This window comes from Primulina eburnea, unplaced genomic scaffold (genome assembly GCF_022965805.1).
Source record: "Primulina eburnea isolate SZY01 unplaced genomic scaffold, ASM2296580v1 ctg739_ERROPOS11973397, whole genome shotgun sequence".
Lineage (NCBI taxonomy): Eukaryota > Viridiplantae > Streptophyta > Magnoliopsida > Lamiales > Gesneriaceae > Primulina > Primulina eburnea.
This window is the reverse complement of record NW_027331510.1, coordinates 193,835-219,372: the sequence shown is the minus strand read 5'-3', so window position 1 is coordinate 219,372 and position 25,538 is coordinate 193,835. Positions and strand designations below refer to the sequence as shown.

At 38.3% G+C, this 25,538-nt stretch overlaps 1 protein-coding gene and 1 pseudogene across 1 annotated transcript in view; one reads left to right on the top strand and one right to left on the bottom strand.

Moving 5' to 3' along the window:
* LOC140821672 (uncharacterized) overlaps positions 1-25,538 on the top strand; it is an 81,745-nt gene that overhangs the window by 38,855 nt on the left and 17,352 nt on the right. The window lies entirely within an intron of this gene.
* On the bottom strand, positions 7,613-13,565 carry LOC140822169 (protein SIEVE ELEMENT OCCLUSION B-like; annotated as a pseudogene).

Genomic DNA, 25,538 nt, shown 5'->3' with positions numbered 1-25,538 from the left:
CATTGCACCCTTCACATTCTTTAACCAATCAAATCTCGGGATGTTCCATCTATGATTTTATCAATCCCGATTAACTAATAAAATCACAATTTCACAGCTTTAACATTTCCGGGCTTTACATTTCTCCCCCTCTTAGATATAAGTTCGTCCTCGAACTTGGAATAAATCAATTAAAGTATTTAAAATAGCATTACTATCTAAAACTGAATAAATACTTACATCATATAAATAGCTCGGGGTGTTTCTGTCTCATGTTTGTTTCTGTTTCCCAAGTCGCTTCCTCAATGCCATGACGACTCCATTGGACTTTCACTAAGGGAATAATCTTTGTTCTGAGCTTCTTTTCCTTCCGATCCAGAATCTGTATCGGTTGTTCCACATAGCTCAAGGTCTGATCAAGCTCAGCTTCGTCAGGCTGAATGACATGAGAAATATCTGGCATATACTTACGTAACATCGATACATGAAAAACTTCATGTATCCCATATAGAGAAGGAGGAAGAGCAAGTCGGTAAGCTCGATCGCCAATCTTTTCTAGAATCTCGTAAGGACCAATGTATCTCGGAGACAATTTCCCACGTTTGCCAAATCTGACAACGCCTCTAAAGGGGAAAATTTTCAAAAACACTCTATCTCCTTGTTCAAATACCAACGGTCTACGTCTGATATTGGCGTATTTGGCTTGTCTATCCTGTGCTGTTTTCATTCTTTTCTGAATAACTTTCACCTTCTCAGTCATGTCACGAATCATATCTGGCCCCAGTTCTGGCACTTATGTGATATCATCCCAGTATAGCGGAGATCTTCATTTCTTGCCATATAATGCTTCAAACGGTGCCATCTCAATGCTCGTCTGATAGCTGTTATTATAGGAGAATTCGCAAAGAGGTAGAGAATCTTGCCAACTAGTACCAAAATCTAGTACTACGGCTCTCAACATATCCTCGAGTGTCTGGATAGTCCGCTCTGACTGTCCATCTGTCTGAGGATGGTAAGCAGTAATCAGGTGTAATGTCGTACCTAAGGCCTGCTGTAAACTATGCCAGAAGTGTGAAGTGAATCGTGGATCACGATCTGATACGATAGACTTTGGCACTCCATGTAATCTGACTACCTCTCGAACATATATTTCCGCCATCTGATTGTGTCTGTAAGTCATTCGGTACGGAAGAAACAAGCTGATTTGGTCAGTCTGTCGATAACTACCCAAATCGAATCACAGCCTCGGGAAGATCGGGGTAACTTCGTAACAAAATCCATGGAAATGTGGTCCCATTTCCATTCAGGAATAGACAAACTCTGAAGTAACCCTCCGGGTTTCTTCCTCTCGGCCTTCACTTGTTGGCAATTCAAGCATTTAGATACAAATTCCGCAATGTCTGACTTCATCTGCTTCCACCAGAACTGTGTCTTCAGATCATTGTACATCTTTCGGCCACCAGGATGGATGTTGAACCGACTACAATGTGCTTCAGACAATATCTGATGTCTCAAATCTGAAACATCTGGCACAACAAGACGGTTATTTACGTACAACACATGCTCACGCACCTGATATTCTGATACGTGTCCTGTTCTGACCATTTGAATTGATCTCTGTACATTCTGATCTGTTCTTTGTGCTTCTTTTATTCTTCTGATCGGATCTGGCTCAACTTGAATAGGAGTAAGTCGTAGTGGCTTCTTATCTGTATCAAACTCTAATCCAGAAAAACAGCAATTTTTCACAAGTTTTGTAACACCTATCGTCGATAAGGATAAGGCACATACTTTTCGACTTAAGGCGTCTGCCGCTGCATTTGACTTTCCCGGATAATATTTGATTTCGCAATCAAAATCTTTCAGCAGATCAAGCCATCTACGCTGTCGCATATTCAACTCCGACTGAGAAAACAAGTACTTTAAGCTTTTATGGTCTGAGTAGATCTCGAATTTCTCGCCATATAAATAATGACGCCAGATCTTCAGTGCAAACACAATAGCCGCCAATTCAAGATCATGAATGGGGTATCGTGTCTCGTGAGTCTTCAACTGTCTCGAGGCATAGGCAATCACATGCCCTCGCTGCATAAGAATACATCCCAACCCTCTGTGAGAGGCATCACAATATACAACAAAATTACCCGTACCTGAAGGAATCATCAGGACAGGTGCGCTGGTCAGCCTTTTCTTCAATTCCAGAAAGCTAGACTCACACTCTTCAGACCATAAGAATGGTGCATTCTTTTGTGTCAATTGTGTAATTGGCTTCGCAATACGGGAGAAATCTTGGATGAATCGTCTATAGTATCCCGCGAGACCCATGAAACTGCGTATTTCTGGTACAGAAGTCGGTCTCGGCCAACTGATCACAGCTTCCACTTTGCTCGGATCTACGGAAATACCATCTCCCGATATGATATGTCCCAAAAAGACAACTCGATTCAACCAAAATTCACACTTTGACAATTTGGCATACAGTCTCTCATTTCTCAGTGTTTGCAAAACAATTCTGAGATGTTCTGCATGCTCATTTCTGTTCTTAGAATACACCAGAATATCATCGATAAAGACAATAACAAAATCATCCAAATACCTCTGAAATATTTGATTCATCAAGCCCATAAATACCACCGGAGCATTTGTTAAACCAAAAGGCATAACAATAAATTCGTAATGCCCATACCTGGTTCGAAATGCTGTCTTCGGTATATCTACATCTCGGACTCGGAGCTGATGATATCCGGACCGTAAATCAATCTTAGAATATACAGACGATCCCTGTAATTGATCAAATAAATCATCGATCCTCGGCAATGGATATTTATTCTTTATCGTGGCTTTATTCAATTGCCTGTAATCGATACACAGCCGCATCGATCCATCTTTCTTTCGCACAAATAGCACCGGAGCACCCCAAGGAGATACACTAGGTCTGATATATCCCTTGGTTAGCAGATCTTCCAACTGTGCTTTCAATTCCTTCAGTTCTATTGGAGTCATCCTATACGGAGCTCTCGAAATAGGAGTGGTACCTGGAATCAAATCAATACTAAAATCTACCTCTCTCACTGGAGGTAACCCCGGAATCTCCTCTGGAAACACATCTGCATATTCCCGCACCACTGGTAAGTCTGCCAATGTCGGGCTCGATTTCTGTACATCTACAGCATACACAAGGAACACATCTGCTCCTTTCTGTAATAACTTATTCATAGACAAAGCTGAAATCAAGGGAATCCGAGATCTGGAACCCTTACCGTAGAATTTCCACTCCTCTGCCATTTCTGGTCTGAACCTGAAAATCTTGTGAAAACAATCCACGGTGGCTCTGTACTTTGTTAGCATATCAATACCCACTATACAGTCAAAGTCAGCTAGCCCAAGTACTATGCAATCTAGATCAATTTCATGACCCTCAAACTGTAAGATGCAATGTCTAACCGTAGTCACTGATATCAAACCACTTCCTAATGGAGAAGTAATAGACACGACATCTACAAAGACTCAACAGGCAATGAATGCGATAATGCAAATCGTTCTGATATGAATGTATGCGATGCACCCGTATCTATCAATATATAAGCAGGATAACCGCAAAGAGAACAATTACCTGCTATGACATCATCTGGGGCATCCTGTGCTTGCTCCTCTGTCAACGCAAACACTTGAGCCTGTTGTCGGGTCGGCTGACTCCCGGTGTGACCACCTCTGGCTCTAGGCTGGGTCTGTGCAGGTGGCGGCTGAAAGGAGTGTACGGATGAAGCTTGCCTCTCAGGCTGAGTCACTGATGCAGATGATCCTGCACCCTGAAATCTCGATGCACCACTTCTCTGAGGACACACCTTGGCATAATGACCCTGTTGCTTACATATATTGCATTTACCCAATACACCCTGACATTGTTCGGTGGCATGCTTACCTCCACAAGTACCACAATATCCACTCGTCACTTCTAAACTCTGGCCAGGACCTCTCTGTCTTGACCCGCTGGAGCTCGAAGAACTGCTCCCTGCCCTCTTAAACTGTTTGCCCTTTGCTTTCAGCTGATCTTTGCGTCCACTGCTACTACCGCCGCTTTCAAATCTAGGAGAAGGTTGTGCTGGAGGTAGTGGCGGTCTCGGACTCGGAGCAACATACGGAACACTCCGTTGCCTAAGCAATCCGGCTTCAGCTCCTTTGGCACGATTCAATGCATCAGCAAAATTGTCGGGTCTTCCCGTATTCACCAACGTAAAGATGTCTGAATTTAAGCCGTTTATAAACTGATCTGCTACGGCTTCATCATTACCTGAAACGTGAGGTGCAAGGCGAAGCAAAGAAGAAAATTTAGCGACATACTCTTCGATGTTCAATTTTCCTTGCCTCAGGTTTGCAAATTCAGCACCTTTATCTTTACGGTAGGATACAGGAAAGAATCGCTGATAAAACTCTGTCTTGAATGCTTTCCATGTAACCTCGGTGCCACGCTGTTCTAGTGCTCTCCTTATATTCACCCACCAATACTTAGCCACATCTTGCAGTTGATGGCCAATGAGTTTCACTCGCTTCTCATCGCTGTATCCTAGAGACTCGAATAACATTTCGATATCTTCCAACTAGCTTTCACAAGCAATTGCATTTTCTGTACCCTTTAAGGTCGGTGGTCGGAATGACTGGAATCGTTTTAATAGAGTCTCCATAGGCGTAGCAGTGACATCCATTGGATCACCAGATGTGCTACCCTGTTCCGGTACTACGGGTCGTAAAGGAACGGATGCTCTTCTAGGAGGCATGAATCTGATATTCAAACAGATTAGTATCCAATCTATACTAACTGTCTCAGCCCTCCTCTGATCATTTACCTCTGATCCAGAATCGGTTCTGATTCAGTCAATTACATGCTGTAATCAAATCAGATACAATACAACACATAATAGGGAAAGCAATAATCATGCTAGCACACAAAAGCAAGGAAGATGACTCGATCTACCCCGCTCATTCTACTCTATCTCAGTCTACAGAACCTACGGCTCTGATACCACCTGTTGTGGGGACCCGGGCTCTAATTCTTTTTCTAGGGATTAAATGGATCATTAATATAAAAAGTGGGTCAAATTTTCCGCTTTACAACAGTAATTCTAATGTATGTACACAAGCACAATTTCTTTATTTATATTACAACATAAAACATATCTTGTTCTAGTACATTCATCCAACTAGTGTTTAATACAAAACAGTAAATACAAATAGTCCAAGTCTACTAAAAACCACTAGTCCTCTGCTGCGCCCGTAGTCTCCACGCTATGTCAATCTCGTCTCTGTCTCGACCCAGATCCTGCCCCACCTGTTGTTATGCACACATACAGACATAACAACAGCCGGAAACTCCGGTGAGAACAAATCCCAGTATAAACATGTATACATGCATATAACAATTTAAATCATAAAACATGCTATCATGAAGAACATTCATATATATATATACATGCAATGCGAATCAAATCATGTCTAGACTCGACTCGACTATAACTCTAGGGATCCCGTATGAATAAGACGTCAATGGCTGTCACCTACCCTCCCACTCGGGGTGACGGTACGTCTTATTCCTAGACTTCGGTCTGAGCTGTATCTATGGCTGCAATAGGAGTCGTGGCTGCTCCTAAGCTGAGATACACCGAACATCTAGATAGTTGACGATGGCTGTCAACGACTCTCCTATCTTAAATGCAATGAATAGCAGTCTGTAAACAAAGCATGCTCATATTCATATCTGAATATCACAATAATCCCATATGCTGGAATACAATTCTATAATAAAAACATAATCATGTTACAATATTTGAATATAATTCCATAAACAATTTATAAACATGATACAATAAATACAACAATGCTAGTATGTGATTTTGGTTTGGGAAACTCAAATAAAGTCTTATTTGAGTTGTGGCTACCCAAACAACATGGTTTATACCTTTCTTGCACAACTTGGTCGTAGTCGAAGTCTCGAAGACGGATCTTAGCGATATCAATCTGAAATGGCAATGTTGATACATATTTTATCAATTCTTAACTCAATTCAACACTTCTACAATTACTAATACATCTAAACACAATTGACGGCATAACGACGTCGTTCCTCGCTACCAATCAATTCCATTCTCAACATATCTCACCAATCCATAATTCTCATCTTCTAATTATCATCAAAAACACATGAGATTATTCAAAATCTGCATACTTAATTCTAAATATGCTAGAAAATCGCAACAATAGCATATGACATTCGTTCTTTGATCTGTTTGCGAATCTACAACATCTACCTTCTCAAGAACATGATATGGAATTCAATTAATCATTTTCCCAATACATAATTATCACAACATGCTGGAGTTGAATGAAACTTACATTACTATGTAGCTAACAATGAGAGGAGCTCAAAACCGAGATCGGATTTAAATTTGAATGTGAAAATCTTGCACAAGCTAGCCTCAAAGTAAGATAACTTTCCTTTTCCCCCTTTCTCTCTCGGTGGTCTCAGCAATTGTGAGGAGAGAATGAAGACATTTCATATATATATTGCATGTAATTTCATACGTGTCTTCTTTAAAACCTTAACACATTTCAGTCGGCGCTCGGGCGGTAAGAATGTACCGCTCGGGCGCGACAGTTTCTGTCCAACTCTTTTCGGATGCCACTTTGGCGCTCGGGCGGTCAAAATATACCGCCCGGGCGCGGAAGGTTCTGCCCAAAACATAATTTTGTTGAACAATGGCGCTCGGGCGGGCTCTTTCTACCGCTCGGGCGCCACTCATTCTGTTCAAACATTGCACCCTTCACATTCTTTAACCAATCAAATCTCGGGATGTTCCATCTATGATTTTATCAATCCCGATTAACTAATAAAATCACAATTTCATAGCTTTAACATTTCCGGGCTTTACACGCAGAGTCGGTAAAAGAGTCAAATCACAAATCCTAGTATGTAGAGCCTCGATTTTGTCCCGTGTTGTAAGGACTAATGATATCATAACCACATACTTTTCATCTCGATGAATGATAACCACTTGGAAAGTCCGATGGAGGGTTGTTCGGTATAATTATCGAATGATTACTCATCTGCATGATTGGACATCTCTATGCCCTTACCATGAAACACAGTACACAACATCATAGATGAAAGTTTTAAGCTCAAGCGACCTTTATCCTTGTTTTTAGGCGACTGAATCGACTAAGAACTAATTTAGAATATGCAGTGTTTACAACGAGTTTCAAGATAGAATTACGATTCATTTGTATTAAAGTATAATCAAGATCTTTATCTATGTCGATTGCATGTGTATACAGATAAAAAAAACAAAACCATAAAATGTAAATTATATCAAAATAAAAATTGTTTATATTAACAGAGTCAATAAATTCTTTAGCCAACCGTTGGCTTACAGGACATCTACTATAACAATGTGATTATGGGTTATGGTTATTCTTGAACTTTGTATCTACTCTATGTTATGACTTTATTTCTGTACAGACTGTACTTTTGGTGATGAAGGAAAACAGAAGAAAAGGGGTTCACGAAGTTGTGGAGATGAAACTGCTGAGTTATACATAGAAACAATATGCAGTTTTATTGACGGATATTAGTAGCATTGCCTCATAAAAAACGCATTTTATTTCCTTAACAAGAGAAGTGAAAAAAGATGCAAAACACACAAAAGGTGATTTTATTCTCACATCTTATTAAAGTATAAGATTTGTCATCATTCTGGTAAGCAGAAAAACTTGTAGCGAAAGGTAAATATCATGTTTCCCTAGTTGGTGCAGCATCTGTACACGACGTACTTATCCATGATCTTGCCACACTCTGAGCAAACCACCCGCTCGGGGATATATCCAGCATGCCCTAGCAGGATCAGGCGGTTACAGTGGTGTTCAGGGTGGATAGCACGTATCTCTGTATCCAGCATGGTCACAAACGTTTCGGGATGATCCACCTTATACCCCCAAGTATTGTAAGCCTCTAAAACTGACAGCACTATATTGCCTTTGCCCTTCGTCATTTCATTGTTTCCCAGCTAAAAACTGCCCACCCTTGGTCACTGCTGTCAAATGTCATCAAGTCCATGATCTGTTGCATCACGTGGTCATCGTCCACCATCAAGGCAGTGTTTTCCTTGGATTTCCACATGCTCCACAGACTCATCCATAAGTACCAGACATAGTCATAGTATTCCTTGAGCGAGAAGATGTGGCTCAGTTTCTCTCGATCGATTATTTCATGGCACCGTCGGACTTTACCCTTTGGGTTGCGCTTACCGACATATAGCATTTCCAGGGGTACGTTTAGGGCATTACAACTGCTCTGGCTGACACAGTGAACCTACAGATCCAGTCAATGTCCCCCCTCCGTACAAGCATATCACTCTGTTGTCCCTGATATGTCAGACCAAAAGAAGTCTCAGTGATCAGTTTCATGTAGTCGAAATTGGGTTAGTCCCGCAATGTAGTAATAGTTTTTTTTAAAAATTTACCTATTCATACATACGTGTATTATTTGTACTTGCTTTACTAACATTTGATTCAGAAAACACATGGAATTTACGACTTTCTATATACCACCTAGGTTTCATGTTTTTTTTAATGTAATAGGGGTGGTGTGTGCAGTTACCCATGTTTTGAGGTTTGAGTGGGAGAGTGAATATATTTCTTTGATTCTTATGAAGGACTGGTTCCGAGTGGTATATGTGAATATTGCATTCATTGACATGCTTGCATTCACCATAGTATGTGGATGTCCGACTGTGCCAAATATAGACATATCATAGCTATATAGTAAATAAATCCATGGTAGTTTAATGATCACATACCCAGTCTGGAATTCGTGGATCAATGGAATATGCTAATAGTCCGATGTTTTCCAGGTTTTCTGATCAGAGAGCCACCTCCCTGGTTTTAGTGAAGGGAAAGCCAAACTACCCCAAATCCACATCATGGGTAAAGCGTCAAGATTGGATGGTTTCCCCTATGGATCCAATACTACGAGCATCAGCATGTGGACAAATTTACATACCTCTTGGATGTATCTGATGGCTACCTGTAAAATCAGTGAAGGGTGGTCCACTGAATACCATGGCATATTATTGTTCTTCAGTTCTTTAAATTGTATTTCTTGTGATTGGGAAAATGAGTTTGTTTGGTTGACAATGGGAATCCATAAAATCTCATACTCATGCCTTATTTATTGTTGGTTGTAGATCATATGAAGGACATTTAGTTCTTCGTGAGGCAGGTCGAGATCTGAAATCAGCAGTAGTACGTACTTTGCCCTCAGTCCGTCGAGCCTTTCCTGTAAGCAAAGAACTTTAGTTTCTCAGAATTTTAAGTCGTAGGAATCTTGAAATTTTATCATGTAAAATTAAAGAACCAACATTAAATCTTTTAGAACCATCATAGAGTGGCTTTTGATCATCCGTGGCACGAATCATCGCCCTCAATACTTTCATATTGTCAATGTGAGCAACCTCCATAAGTTTTTTGAATTCAGTGTATGAATCTTCAGTCTTCTTCCTATCTGCACATACGTGACGATATGATCGATGCAACGTGGGTATCACACTACCAAATACTCAATCATTGGTTTTTAAGGACATAGACCTTGGATTCGAGTCTGATCGGATATGTGAATATGAGGGTGAACAAAAAATATTTCTAGCATATCGTCCTTGTTTACATTTAACATCTTTGTTACTTTAACAATGTATCTGTTATTACTAGACAATACGAATCAGCATTTGACTTACTGATTAAGCCCTTACAAATCTGCAGTTGCTTTTGTAGGTGCTCTATCATGACTGAGAGCTTATGGGCCAAACTTCATATCTCCCATGACTCAGCAGTTGACAAGATGTACCTTGATAACAATAGACAAAGTTTTGAAGATTCATCACTGAAAAAATAAGTGGGTTAGTTTCAGTTACAAGCGATAAAAAAGGTGGATAATAAGATCAAGAGCATCATACTCGTGACCAGTGCCGATAAGGTTCAGGAGAACGGATGCACTGAACAGAAGACTCCTTAAGACCCAATAAACAGTTATTGGAATATGAGCAGTGGCAGCCTCCACTTTTGGTGTTTCACGGCTAATGTACAGAGATGAACGCTCCTTGAATTCTATAATACAGTGGGTCACCATCGTTATTGCAGTTAAGAGGTCAATTACTGCCACAAACTTCTTTCTCAAATCACTGGAATGTTCCATTGTGCTAGGTAAATCTTTGAGTGTGGCAATATTCTTGGCTAGTGGATTTTTGGTGTGAAGTTGCTCAACGAGCCAGAACTCGCCAAATTTGATGGAGAAAGCAGCAAAGGTAATGACCACCTTGGCATCCCATTAGTAGTTTGATAGTAATTTTAGGAGGTTCATGGTTAGTGAATCCACTTATGTTCTGGAAGTACATTTTCATATTATTTGTTACTGAAAAATTCGTGATTTGTAGTCATGTAATTTCAACAAAATGTTGTCTTTTGAGGGGAAATTAGGAACTTTACCTCACTGGAAACCTTGTTGATGGGAAATGCCATTAGTTGAACTATTTTAGTGTCATGGTAAGAACTTTGAGTGATGGTATCATGGTAGGAACTGGAGATGACCTTGTTATCAAGCGTGTCCAAATGGGCTCGAATTGGAGCAACCTATATTTGGGCAGAATGCCAGAGAATTATTATTAATAAAAAGGAAATAATTCTGAACGTGAAAAGGGTATGAATTATTATTATTTAAAAATGGTTTCTTGAACTAGAAAGTGTATAGTGAATAAATCTCTTGCATCTTATAGCAGTAGAATCAACAGTCAAAGGTTTTGCCAGGTTGATGATATCCTCCGCTATGAAAAGAACCGGTTTGACATCAAAATCTTCGATTTCTGGAGAATGGCTTCCGAGAATTTTCTTGGTAAGTGCACTATCATCTGCCAAAAATAAGGCACATTCCCCCCACCTCTCATGAGCTGGCCTCTACCAGGCACCGACGCACTCAGTTGCAGGGGGTTGATGATGTTGTGTTCGATTTCATGGATTGGCCTTAACCGTTGATCAGTTTCGAAATCCTTAACGAGCCCATTGATGATCGGAGATTTAGTAGGTTGTATTTTTTTGGTGGCAAATGTAACATTCTTTGTCTTAGGAAACACGTCCGGCTAGCTGTGCCGTCTGTGAAACTATATCAATGAAGCTCAAACACAGTCTTGTTAGAGTAACTCGAATTAACAGGTTTTCTAATAAGAAAAGATAGATCAATGTCAAATTTCAGCCCAGACAAAATGACAAGAACGTTAGGGTAGGCAGCGTGTACTATTTTTGCTCCTTTCTTCATGTGTCTGTCCATTACAAGACAATCGAAATCAATATTTTTGAATTCATGTTCAAGCCCCCCCCCCCCCCCCCCCCCCCCACACACACACACACATGAGTAGTTTGATACTGATTTTAGGAGGTTCATGGTTAGTGAATGCACTTCTATTCTGGAAGTACATTTTCATATTATCTGTTACTGAAAAAGTCGTGATTTTTAGTCATGTAATTTCAACAAAATGTTTTGAGGGGAAATTAGGAACTTTATCTCACTGGAAACCTTGTTGATGGGAAATGCCATTAGTTGAACTATTTTAGTGTCATGATAAGAACTATGAGTGATGGTATCATGGTAGGAACTGGAGATGACCTTGTTATCAAGCGTGTCCAAATGGACTCGAATTGGAACAACCTATATTTGGGCAGAATGCCAGAGAATTATTATTAATAAAAAGGAAATAATTCTGAACGTGAAAAGGGTATGAATTATTATCATTTAAAAATGGTTTCTTGAACTAGAAAATGTATAGTGAATAAACTTCTTGGATCCTATAGTAGTAGAATCAACAGTAAAAGGTTTTGCCAGGTTGATGATATCCTCCACTATGAAAAGAACCGGTTTGACATCAAAATCTTTGATTTCTGGAGAATGGGTTCCGAGAATTTGCCTGATAAGTGCACTATCATCTGCCGAAAAGAAGGCACATTCCCCCCACCTCTCATGAGCTGGCCTCTACCAGGCATCGACGCACTCAGTTGCAGGGGGTTGATGATGTTGTGTTCGATTTCATGGCTTGGCCTTAACCGTTGATCAGTTTCGAAATCCTTAACGAGCCCATTGATGATCATAGATTTAGTAGGTTGTATCTTTTCGGTGGCAAATGTAACATTCTTTGTCTTAGGAAACACGTCCCGGATAGCTGTGCCGTCTGTGAAACTATATCAATGAAGCTCAAACACAGTCTTGTTAGAGTAACTCAAATTAACAGGTTTGCTCATAATAAAAGATAGATCATTGTCGAATTTCAGCCCAGACAAAATGACAAGAACGTTGGGGTTGGCGACGTGTACTACTTCTGCTCCTTTCTGCATGTCTCTGTCCATTACAAGCCCATCAAAATCAATATTTTTAAATTCATGTTCAAGGCCCCCCTACCCACACACACACACACACACAAATTTTTCAGCGTGTTAGCCTCGTCGTCAACTTTAATATGAAGATTTGAGAGAGAGAAGAGAGACGCGCAGTCTGAACGATAAAGTTGTCAAAATTCAAGGGAGACATTAATTTGAAACTTCGATGTCCACCAAATAATAATGGGATAACGACGGATCCACAACCTGATTGGAGCTTTGACAACTTATTATCAGAGCTTTATACGATAGAAAAGAAGATTATCGCGACTTTAGATCTTTCTGTACCTTTTGACAAGGAGCATTCTAGGTAAATTTTTTATTTTACTTCATTATATGAAGTTCACTGGTTATAACTTTGTTTTACTTATTCAGAAACTTGAGAATTTCAAAGGAGAATTATTGCAGCAACTTGTCCACATACTTGGTTAGGGTTGCCTGATTGCCATGATGTGCAGTCTGTGAAATTATACCAATGAAGCTCAAACACAATTTTGTTAGAGTAACTCAAATTCACAGGTTTCCTAATAAGAAAAGATAGATCATTGTTGAATTTCAGCCCAGATAAAATGACAAGAACGTTGAGCTTGGCGGCGTGTACTACTTCTGCTCATTTCTGCATGTACCTGTCCATTACAAGCCCATCAAAATCAATATTTTTAAATTCACCCCCACCTCTCATGAGCTGGCCTCTACCAGCCACTGACGCACTCAGTTGCAGGGGGTTAATGATGTTGTGTTCGATTTCATGGCTTGGTCTTAACCGTTGATCAGTTTTGAAATCCTTAACGAGCCCATTGATGATTGGAGATTTAGTAGGTTGTACCATTTCGGTGGCAATGGTAACATTCTTTGTCTTAGGAAACACGTCCCGGCTAGCTGTGTCGTCTGTGAAACTATACCAATGAAGCTCAAACACAATCTTGTTAGAGTAATTCAAATTCACAGGTTTGCTAATTAAAAAGATAGATCATTGTCGAATTTTAGCCCAGAAAAATGACAAGAACATTGGGGTTGGCAGCAAGTACTACTTCTGCTCCTTTCTGCATGTACCTGTCTATTACAAGCCCATCAAAATCAATATTTTTAAATTCATGTTCAAGCCTTTTGACAAGAAGAAACATAGGTAAATTTTTTATTTTGCTTCATTATATGAAGTTTATTGGTTATAACTTTGTTTCACTCATAAAGAAACTTGAGAGTTTCAAAAGAGAATTATTGCAGCAACTTGCCTACATACTTGGTTAGGGTTGCTTGATTGCCATGATGTGCCGTCTGTGAAACTATACCAATAAATCTCAAACACAATCTAGTTAGAGTAACTCAAATTCACAGGTTGGCTAATAAAAATGATAGATTATTAATGAATTTAAGCCCAGACAAAATGACAAGAACGTTGGGGTTGATGGCGTGTACTACTTCTGCTCCTTTCTGCATGTACCTGTCCATTACATGCCCATCAATATCAATATTTTTAAATTCATGTTCAATCTCCCCCTCCCCCCCACGATTTTTGGCATGTTAGCCTCGCCTTCAACTTTAATATGAAGATTTGAGAGAGAGAAGAGAGACGCGCAGTCTGAATGATGAAGTTGTCAAAATTCAGGGGAGTCATTAAATTGGAACTTCGCTGTCCACCAAATATTAAAGGGATAACGGCGATCCACAACCTGATTGGAGCTTTGACAACTTATTATCAGAGCATGATATGATTGAAAAGAAAATTATCGCGAATTTAGATCTTTCTGTACATTTTGACAAGAAGCAGTCTAGGTAAATTTTTTTATTTTGCTTCATTATATGAAGTTTATTGGTTATAACTTTGTTTTACTCAGTCAGAAACTTGAGAGTTTCAAAGGAGAATTATTGCTGCAACTTGCCAACATACTTGGTTAGGGTTACCTGATTGCCATGATGTGCGATATGTGAAACTATACCAATGAAGCTCAAACACAATCTTGTTAGAGCAAATCAAATTCACAGGTTTGCTAATAAAAAAGATAGATTATTGTCGAATTTCAGCCCAAATAAATGACAAAAACATTGGGGTTGGCGGCGTGTACTTCTTCTGCTCCTTTCTGCATGTAGCTGTCCATTACAAGCCCATCAAAATCAATATTTTTAAATTAATGTTCAAGCCCCCCTCCCCCCATGATTTTTGGCATGTTAGCCTCGCCTTCAACTTTAATATGAAGATTTGAGAGAGAAAAGAGAGACGTGCAGTCTGAATGATGAAGTTGTCAAAATTCAGGTAAGTCATTAATTTGGAACTTCGTTGTCCACCAAATACTAATGGGATAACGGCAATCCACAACCTGATTGGAGCTTTGACAACTTATTATCAGAGCTTGATACGATTGAAAAGAAGATTATCTTGAATTTAGATCTTTCTGTAGCTTTTGACAAGAAGCAGCCTAGGTAAATTTTTTATTTTGCTTCATTATATGAAGTTTATTGGTTATAACTTTGCTTTACTCATTCAGAAACTTGAGAGCTTCAAAGGAGAATTATTGCAGCAACTTGCCCACATACTTGGTTAGGGTTGCTTGATTGCCATGCTGTGCAATCTGTGAAACTATACCAATGAAGCTCAAACACAATCTTGTTAGAGTAACTCAAATTCACATGTTTGCTAATAAAAAAGATAGATCATTATCGAATTTCAGCCCAGAAAAAATGGCGAGAACATTGAGGTTGGCGGCGTGTACTACTTTTGCCTCTTTCTGCATGTACCTGTCCATTAAAATCCCATCATAATCAATATTTTTAAATTCATGTTCCCCGCCCCCCACCAGGATTTTTGGCATGTTAGCCTCACCTTCAACTTTAATATGAAGATTTGAGAGAGAAAAGAGAGACACGCAGTCTAAATGATGAAATTGTCAAAATTCAGGGGAGTCATTAATTTGGAACTTCACTGTCCACCAAATATTAATGGGATAACGACGATCCACAACCTGATTGGAGTTTTGACAACTTATTATCAGAGCTTGATACGATTGAAAATAAGATTATGACGAATTTAGATCTTTCTGTACCTTTTGACAAGAAGCAGCCTAGGTAAATTTTTTTTATTTTGCTTCATTCTATGAAGTTTATTGGTTATAATTTTTTTTTACTCATTCAGAAACTTGAGAGTTTCAAAGGAGAATTATTTCTGCAACTTGCCAACATACTTGGTTAGGGTTGCCTGATTGCCATGATGTGCGATATGTGAAACTATACCAATGAAGCTCAAACACAATCTTGATAGAGTAACTCAAATTCACAGGTTTTGTGACACCCTGACCCGTAACAGTAAAATACACAGCGGAATTTAAAATTTTCTTTCACTGGAAGGAGTTTCAAAATACATTTCATAAAAATGTTTACAAAATAGCAATACATGATCATTTAAATGACATAACAAAATACAAAATATCATTCCTATGATCATGCCAAAATCTTCCTTCCAATCTTCGTATGCATATGACTCCCATCCACAGTCAACGTCCCGGTCCGTCGCTCTTATCTGCATCACATGAATAAACTGAAATGAGAATAAATCTCAGCAAGTGGAACTCTACATAGCAATGATACATAGTATACTCTGTAAAACATGGCTTTTAAATCATAAATACCATCAACTCTGAAACATAAATACTGTAGCAATAGCATATCAATAAGATGGTATTTCTCTTTTCTCTGGTTGGATTGATGTCAATAGTATCTCTGACTGTGGGTGCAAATATCCTATATCGATATAAACCGAGAACTCTGAGGGATATAAGCCTATGGGCGATGACCATCTAATTGCATGCAATGCTCTGACTATGATTAATCAATCCAATAAAACATTTGAACTCTGTATAACATTTAAAGCCGTCGTTTCGAAATCTCTATCTTTTCTCTTATATTCCCTTTTAACAATAGTGAGACATCAATGCCTCCAATAGATAATCAATAGGATAAATACATAACAATGAATCAATTGAAGGGAATATCACTTTGAAACCTTTAAAACACAATACATATAATATCATGTGAGCAAAGGGATGAAATTCTACTTACAACCCCAATAGAACACCTCAAACTTAGCTCTTGGACACCACCTACAACAATAATCCATAAATAACACCAATATCAACTCTATAATCCCATAAACAAGTCAAATAATCCATTAACCAACTCAAACATCAAGCCCAAGTCAACTCTTAACTCGAAACCTCAATAGAATCGCACCAAAAGCTTACCTAAGCTTCCTTATACCACGGAGAACGTCGATCTCAAGTCGGAAATCCAAACAACTCCAAGAATCAAAGGTAGGAAACAAAAGAAATGGAGGAAAACCCTTGGAAAAGAGAGGAAATCTCGAATGGAAGAGAAAGGATAGGATAAGGTATGGCCAACAACTCCAAAAAGTAGCTAAATATCTCGCCCATACTTACACCGCGGGTGCGCTACCACAAGCACCGCAGGTGCGCTAAGCCTTCGGCCAACCAGAATAAAATCCATGCACGAACACCGCGGGTGCGGTGCTGCAAATACCGCGGGTGCGGTCTCACCGCGGGTGCGGTCCTTGCACTGCCGCGGGTGCGGTAATGCCACGGCCTTCCAAATCCAAAATGATGAATAGTACACCGCGGGGGCACTCCTCTAAGAGCGCGGGTGCACTCTAGCCACGGCAATGAACAATACACAACCAACTAAAATCGATCCGAAACGCTGAAACGAACAACCAACAACATCTAAAACCTCCAGATAACAATACCAATAATACTATGGCCCAAAACACAACTCTAACATCTAAATCATAAACCCAATAAACACAATAAAGCTTAAACCGTACCGTACACCGAGCTCGGCTATTACAGGTTTGCTAATAAAAAAGATAGATTATTGTCGAATTTCAGCCCAGAAAAATGACAAAAACATTAGGGTTGACGGCGTGTACTTCTTCTGCTTTTTTCTGCATGTAGTTGCCCATTACAAGCCCATCAAAATCAATATTTTTAAATTAATGTTCAAGCCCCCCCTCCCCCCCCCCCCCACGATTTTTGACATGTTAACCTCGCCTTCAACTTCAATATGAAGATATGAGAGAGAAAAGAGAGACGTGCAGTCTGAATGATGAAGTTGTCAAAATTCAAGGGAGTCATTAATTTGGAACTTCCATGTTCACCAAATACTAATGGGATAACGGTGATCCACAACCTGATTGGAGCTTTGACAACTTATTATCAGAGCTTGATACGATTGAAAAGAAGATTATCTTGAATTTAGATCTTTCTGTACCTTTTGACAAGAAGCAGCATAGATAAATTTTTTATTTTTCTTCATTATATGAAGTTTATTGGTTATAACTTTGTTTCACTCATTCAGAAACTTGAGAGTTTCAAAAAAAAAATTATTGCAGCAACTTGCCCACATACTTGGTTAGGGTTGCTTGATTGCCATGATGTGTTGTCTGTGAAACTATACCAATTAAGCTCAAACACAATCTTGTTAGAGTAACACAAATTCACAGGTTTGCTAATAAAAATGATAGATCATTAATGAATTTCAGCCCAGACTTGGGGTTGACGGTGTGTACTACTTCTGCTCCTTTCTCCATGTACCTGTCCATTACATGCCCATCAATATTTATAAATTCATGTTCAATCTCCCCCCCCCCCCCCCCCCCCACGATTTTTGGCATGTTAGCCTCGCCTACAACTTTAATATGAAGATTTGAGAGAGAGAAGAGAGACGCGCAGTCTGAATGATGAAGTTGTCAAAATTCAGGGGAGTCATTAAATTGGAACTTCGCTGTCCACCAAATATTAAAGGGATAACGGCGATCCACAAGCTGATTGGAGCTTTGACAAATTATTATCAGAGCTTGATACGATTGAAAAGAAAATTATCGTGAATTTAGATCTTTCTGTACCTTTTGACAAGAAGCAGCCTAGGTAAATTTTTTATTTTGCTTCATTATATGAAGTTTATTGGCCATAACTTTGTTTTACTCATTCAGAAACTTGAGAGTTTCAAAGGAGAATTATTGCTGTAACTTGCCAACATACTTGGTTAGGGTTGCCTGATTGAATTGATGTGCGATCTGTGAAACTATAACAATGAAGCTCAAACACAATCTTGTTAGAACAACTAAAATTCACAGGTTTGCTAATAAAAAGATAGATTAATGTCGAATTTCAGCCCAGAAAAATGACAAAAACATTGGGGTTGGCGGCGTGTACTTCTTCTGCTCCTTTCTGCATGTAGCTGTCCATTACAAGCCCATCAAAATCAATATTTTTAAATTAATGTTCCAGCCCCCCTCCCCCCACGATTTTTGGCATGTTAGCCTCGCCTTCAACTTTAATATGCAAATTTGAGAGAGAAAAGAGAGACGTTCAGTCTGAATGATGAAGTTGTCAAAATTCAGGGAAGTCGTTAATTTGGAACTTCGTTGTCCACCAAATACTAATGGGATAACGGCGATCCACAACCTGATTGGAGCTTTGACAACTTATTATCAGAGCTTTATACGATTGAAAAGAAGATTATCTTGAATTTAGATCTTTCTGTAGCTTTTGACAAGAAGCTGCCTAGGTAGATTTTTTATTTTGCTTCATTATATGAAGTTTATTGGTTATAACTTTTCTTTACTCATTCAGAAACTTGAGAGCTTCAAAAGAGAATTATTGCAGCAACTTGCCCACATACTTGGTTAGGGTTGCCTGATTTCCATGCTGTGCAATCTGTGAAACTATACCAATGAAGCTCAAATACAATCTTGTTAGAGTAACTCAAATTCACATGTTTGCTAATAAAAAAGATAGATCATTGTCTAATTTCAGCCCAGAAAAAATGACGAGAACATTGGGGTTGGAGACGTGTACTACTTCTGCTTCTTTCTGCATGTACCTGTCCATTACAATCCCATCAAAATCAATATTTTTAAATTCATGTTCCCTGCCCCCCACCTGAATTTTTGGCTTGCTAGCCTCACCTTCAACTTTAATATGAAGATTTGAGAGAGAAAAGAGAGACACGCTGTCTGAATGATGAAATTGTCAAAATTCAGGGGAGTCCTTAATTTGGAACTTCACTGTCCACCAAATATTAATGGGATAACGACGATCCACAACCTGATTGGAGTTTTGACAACTTATTATCAGAGCTTGATACGATTGAAAATAAGATTATGGCGAATTTAGATCTTTCTGTACCTTTTGACAAGAAGCAGCCTAGGTAAATTTTTTTATTTTGCTTCATTCTATGAAGTTTATTGGTTACAACTTTGTTTTACTCATTCAGAAACTTGAGAGTTTCAAAGGAGAATTATTGCAGCAATTTGCCAACATACTTGGTTAGGGTTTCTTTATTGCAATGATGTGCAATCTGTGAAACTATACCAATGAAGCTTGAACACGGTCTTGTTAGAGTAACTCAAATTCACAGGTTTTCTAATAAGAAAAGATAGATCATTGTCGAATTTCAGCCCAGACAAAATGACAAGAATGTTGGGATTGGCAGCGTGTACTACTTCTGCTCTTTTTTGCATGTACATGTCCATTACAAGCCCATCAAAATCAATATTTTTTAATTCATGTTCATGCCCCCCCTCCCCACCACGACTTTTGGCATGATAGCCTAGCCTTCAACTTTAATATGAAGATTTGAGTGAGAAAAGAGAGACGCGCAGTCTGAATGATGAAGTTGTCAAAATTCAGGGGAGTCGTTAATTTGGAACTTCGTTGTCCACCAAATATTAATGGGATAACGACGATCCACAACCTGATTGAAGTTTTGACAACTTATTATCAGAGCTTGATACGATTGAAAAAAAAAAATTATGGCGAATTTAGATCTTTCTGTACCCTTTGACAAGAAGCAGCTTAGGTAAAATTTTTATTTTGCTTCGTTATATGAAGTTTATTGCTTATAACTTTGTTTTACTCATTCAGAAACTTGATAGTTTCAAAGGAGAATTATTGTAGCAACTTGCCCTCATACTTGGTTAGGGCTGCCTGATTGCCATGATGTGCCGTATGTGAAACTATAACAATGAAGCTCACACAATCTTGTTAGACTAACTCAAATTCACAGGTTTGCTAATAAGAAAAGAGAGATTATTGTCGAATTTCAACTTAGACAAAATGACAAGAACGTTGGGGTTGGCGGCGTGTACTATTACCTCCCCCCTCTTCCCCATACACAATCAAGTTTACCCGTTCCTTAATTCTTAGTGTACACCAGGATTTGGATCACCCTTTGTTTTTTGCAGTGATGATTCTGATTATGTGTTTCATGTTGATGCTCAATGTGATTTTATGGATAAAGTGGGATTACCAGAAGGTGCACTCCATGAGCTAAATTATGATTTTCAACTTTATGTTTCGGTGAGTAGACATACTTGATTTGTGTGTGATTATTTGGGAAAATGATATCAACGAGGTTAACAACTCTGAACTCTCTTTTGCCATCAACTCCAGTTTTCATGATAGATTAGTGCGTGTTTGATCTTAATTTTTTCATTCATTCTTTTAACATCATAGGACTAATAGTTGTTGACCTTTTTTCCCATTTTTTGACACACATGAGGAAGTGAAAAATAAAATATCAATCTTAGAGACAAATTTGGTTACAAAGAATGAGAATTTTGCTTCTGAAATTGCTAAAATCGATAAGCATAGAAGAACACAGCAAGAGAGGGAGCGAAAATTTGATTTGTAGTATCAACGTACAATGTATGACCTTTTAAAATGCATACCTCGACTCTTAATTTTCATTATGTTTCCTATATCTAAATGTTGAAATGGGTTTGAGACTTTCTAACCCGGTATATTTTATGTATGCTTTGAAGATATTATTTCTTTTAGCAACTTCCTTTGGAGTTTCTCCCATAATAAGTGGCTGCTTGAAAGCCAATTTGGAAACTCTTCCTTTCGAAAAATCTTATATATGTAGCTGTACTACCTGATAACTCATAGTATCTATTGGTAATGGTAAGTAACACTTATCTTTTAATTGACTACCTGACAAAACTCATCAGATTTGTTACTGCTTTGAGATTATAAAGTTCCATGACACTTGTGATTATTGGAAGATCATTAAGGTGTACATATATGATTGGAATATGAATTTAATTTATCTGAAAATTGTTTAAACTATCTGTGATCTACATCTCAATTATGATGACCTTGTTATCATTTTTCACTACTCAGAAATTCTTTCAAGTGTTTAGCGAGGCTTTCAAGGTTGCGTTCCTATTATGTCTACTCTGATAATTTGAATAGAATGAGAATACAGAGATTAAGACTTTATTGAATTATGGCAGTGCAGAAGCACTTAATAATCACCTTACAGCTGTGCAAAGAGATAATGAGCACATATCACAACTAGATGATAAAAGAATAAGAGACGACGCAGCTCGTGAAGAGGCTAAACGGAAAGAGAAGGCTCACGTAGAAGAAAAAATACGTCAAGAAAGGATCAAAGCTGAAGAAGAGGTTCTTTCTGCACGTATATCATTTAAATATTTTTTGTATCTAAACATTATGTATGCTTATTGGCGTTCATCGTCTCTATAATTCTTTTATTTCTTTTTTATGTTACGGCAACTAGCCAATCTTATCTCAAAGTAAGACAGCCCTTACTGTAATAGAAAAATGATTCGATCGAATTCATAAATATTTTCTTGAGCCTTTTGGAATTTGTTTTTCCCCCATGGAAAAAAGTTAGATGTGACAGACATTCATATATGAAAAAAAAACTTATCGCGAATTTAGAACTTTCTGTAACTTTTGACAAGAAGCGGCCTAGGTAAAATTTTCATATTTCTTCTTTATATGAAGTTTATTTGTTTATAACTTTGCTTTACTCATTCAAAAACTTGAGAGCTTCAAAGGAGAATTATTGCAGCAACTTGCCCACATACTTGGTTAGGGTTGCCTGATTGCCATGTTGTGCCGACTCTGAAACTATACCGATGAAGCTCAAACACAATCTTGTTAGAGTAACTCAAATTCACAGGTTTGCTAATAAGAAAAGATAGATCATTGTCGAATTTTGGCCCAGACAAAATGACAAGAACGTTGGGGTTGGCGGCGTGTACTACTTCTGCTCCTTTCTGCAGGTACATGTCCATTACAAGCCCATCAAAATCAATATTTTTAAATTCATGTTCAAGCACCCCCAATGATTTTTGGCATGTTAGCCTCGCCTTCAACTTTAATATGAAGATTTGAGAGAGAGAAGAGAGACGCGCAGTCTGAATGATGAAGTTGTCAAAATTCAGGGGAGTAATTAATTTGGAACTTCCCTGTCCACCAAATATTAATGGGATAACGGCGATCCATAACCTGATTGGAGCTTTGACAACTTAATATCAGAGCTTGATACGATTGAAAAGAAGATTATCGGGAATTTAGATCTTTCTGTACCTTTTGACAAGAAGCAGCCTAGGTAAATTTTTTATTTTGCTTCATTATATGAAGTTTATTGGTTATAACTTTGTTTTACTCATTTAGAAACTTGAGATTTTCAAAGGAGAATTATTGCAGCAACTTAATATTGTTAGAGTAACTCAAATTCACATGTTTGCTAATAAGAAAAGATAGATCATTGTCGAATTTCAGCCCAGACAAAATGACAAGAACATTGGGGTTGGTGATGTGGACTACTTTTGCTCCTTTCTGCATGTACTTGTCCATTACAAGCCCATCAAAATCAATATTTTTAAATTCATGTTCAAGCATCCACCCCTCCCCCCCACGATTTTTGGCATGTTAGCCTCGCCTTCAACTATAATATGAAGATTTGAGAGAGAGAAGAGAGACACGTAGTCTGAATGACGAAGTTGTCAAAATTCAGGGGAGTCATTAATTTGGAACTTCACTGTCCACCAAATATTAATGGGATAACGGCGATCCATAACTTGATTGGAGCTTTGACAACTTAATATCAGAGCTTGATACGATTGAAAAGAAGATTTTCACGAATTTAGATTTTTCTGTACCTTTTGACAAGAAACAGCCTAGGTAAATTTTTTATTTTGCTTCATTATATGAAGTTTATTGATTATATTTTTGTTTTACTCATTCAGAAACTTGAGAGTTTCAAAGGAGGATTATTGCAGCAACTTGCCCACATACTTGGTTAGGGTTGCCTGATTGTCATGATGTGCAGTATGTGAAACTATACCAATGAAACTCAAACACAATCTTGTTAGAGTAACTCAAATTCACAGGTTTGCAAAAAAAAATAGATCATTGTCGAATTTCGGCCCAGACAAAATGACAAAAACGTTGGGGTTGGCGGCGTGTACTATTTCTGCTCCTTTCTGCATATACCTGTCTATTACAAACCTATCAGAATCAATATTTTTAAATTCATGTTCAAGTGCAACCCCCCCCCACCACGATTTTTGGCATGTTAGTCTCGCCTTCAACTTTAATATGAAAATTTGAGAGAGAAAAGAGAGACGCACAGTCTGAATGATGAAGTTGTAAAAATTCAGGGGAGTCATTAATTTGGAACTTCGTTGTCCACCAAATATTAATGGGATAACGGCGATCCACAACCTGATTGGAGTTTTGACAACTTATTATCAGAGCTTGATACGATTGAAAAGAAGATTATCGTGAATTTAGATCTTTTTGTACCTTTTGACAAGAAGCAACCTAGGTAAATTTTTTATTTTGCTTCATTATATGAAGTTTATTGGTTATAACTTTGTTTACTCATTCAGAATATTGAAAGTTTCAAAGGAGAATTATTGCAGCAACTTGCCAACATACTTGGTTATGGTTGCCTGATTGCCATGATGTGCAATCTATGAAACAATACTAATGAAACTCAAACACAATCTTGTTAGAGTAACTCAAATTCACAGGTTTGCTAATAAAAAAAGATAGATTATTGTCGAATTTCAGCCCAGAAAAAATGACAAGAACATTGGGGTTGGCGGCGTGTACTACTTCTGTTCCTTTCTGCATATACCTGTCCATTACAAGCCTATCTGAATCAATATTTTTAAATTCATGTTCAAGCGCCCCCCCCCCCCCCCCACGATTTTTGGCATGTTAGCCTCGCATTCAACTTTAATATGAAGATTTCAGAGAGAAAAGAGAGACGCGCAGTCTGAATGATGAACTTGTTAAAATTCAGGGGAGTCATTAATTTGGAACTTCGCTGTCCACCAAATATTAATGGGATAACGACGATCCACAATCTGATTGGAGCTTTGACAACTTATTATCAGAGCTTGATACGTTTGAAAATAAGATTATCGCGAATTTAGATCTTTCTGTTTCTTTTGACAAGAAGTAGCCTAGGTAAATTTTTTAAAAGAGAATTATTGCAGCAACTTGCCCACATACTTGGTTAGGGTTGCCTGATTGCCATGATGTGCCGTCAGTGAAACTATACCATTGAAGCTCAAACACAATTTTGTTAGAGTAATTCAAATTCACAAGTTTGCTAATAAGAAAAGATAGATCATTGTCGAATTTCAGCTCAGACAAAATGACAAGAACGTTGGGGTTGGCGGCTTGTACTACTTCTACTCCTTTCTGCATGTACCTTTCCATTACAAGACCAGCAAAATAAATATTTTTAAATTAATGCTCAAACCTCCCCCTCCTCCCCTTAAACAATCAAGTTTACATGTTCCTTAATTCTTAGTGTACACCAGGTTTTTGATCACCCTTTGTTTTTTTTTTGCAGTGATGATTCTGATTATGTGTTTCTGTTGATGCTCAATGTCATTTGATGGATAAAGTGGGATTAGCAGAAGGCGCACTCCATGAGCTAAATCATGAATTTCTGCTTTATGTTTCGATGAGTAGACATACTTGATTTGTGTGTGATGATTTGGGAAAATGATATCAACGAGGTTAACAACTCTGAACTCTCTTTTGCCATCAACTCTAATTTTCATGATAGATTAGTGCGTGTTTGATCTTAATTTTTTCATTCATTCTTTTAACATCATAGGACTAATAGTCGTTGACCTTTCTTCCCATTTTTCTGACACACAGGAGGAAGTGAGAAATAAAATATCAATCTTAGAGACAAATTTGGTCACGGAGAATGAGAAGTTTGCTTCTGAAATTGCTAAAACCGATAAG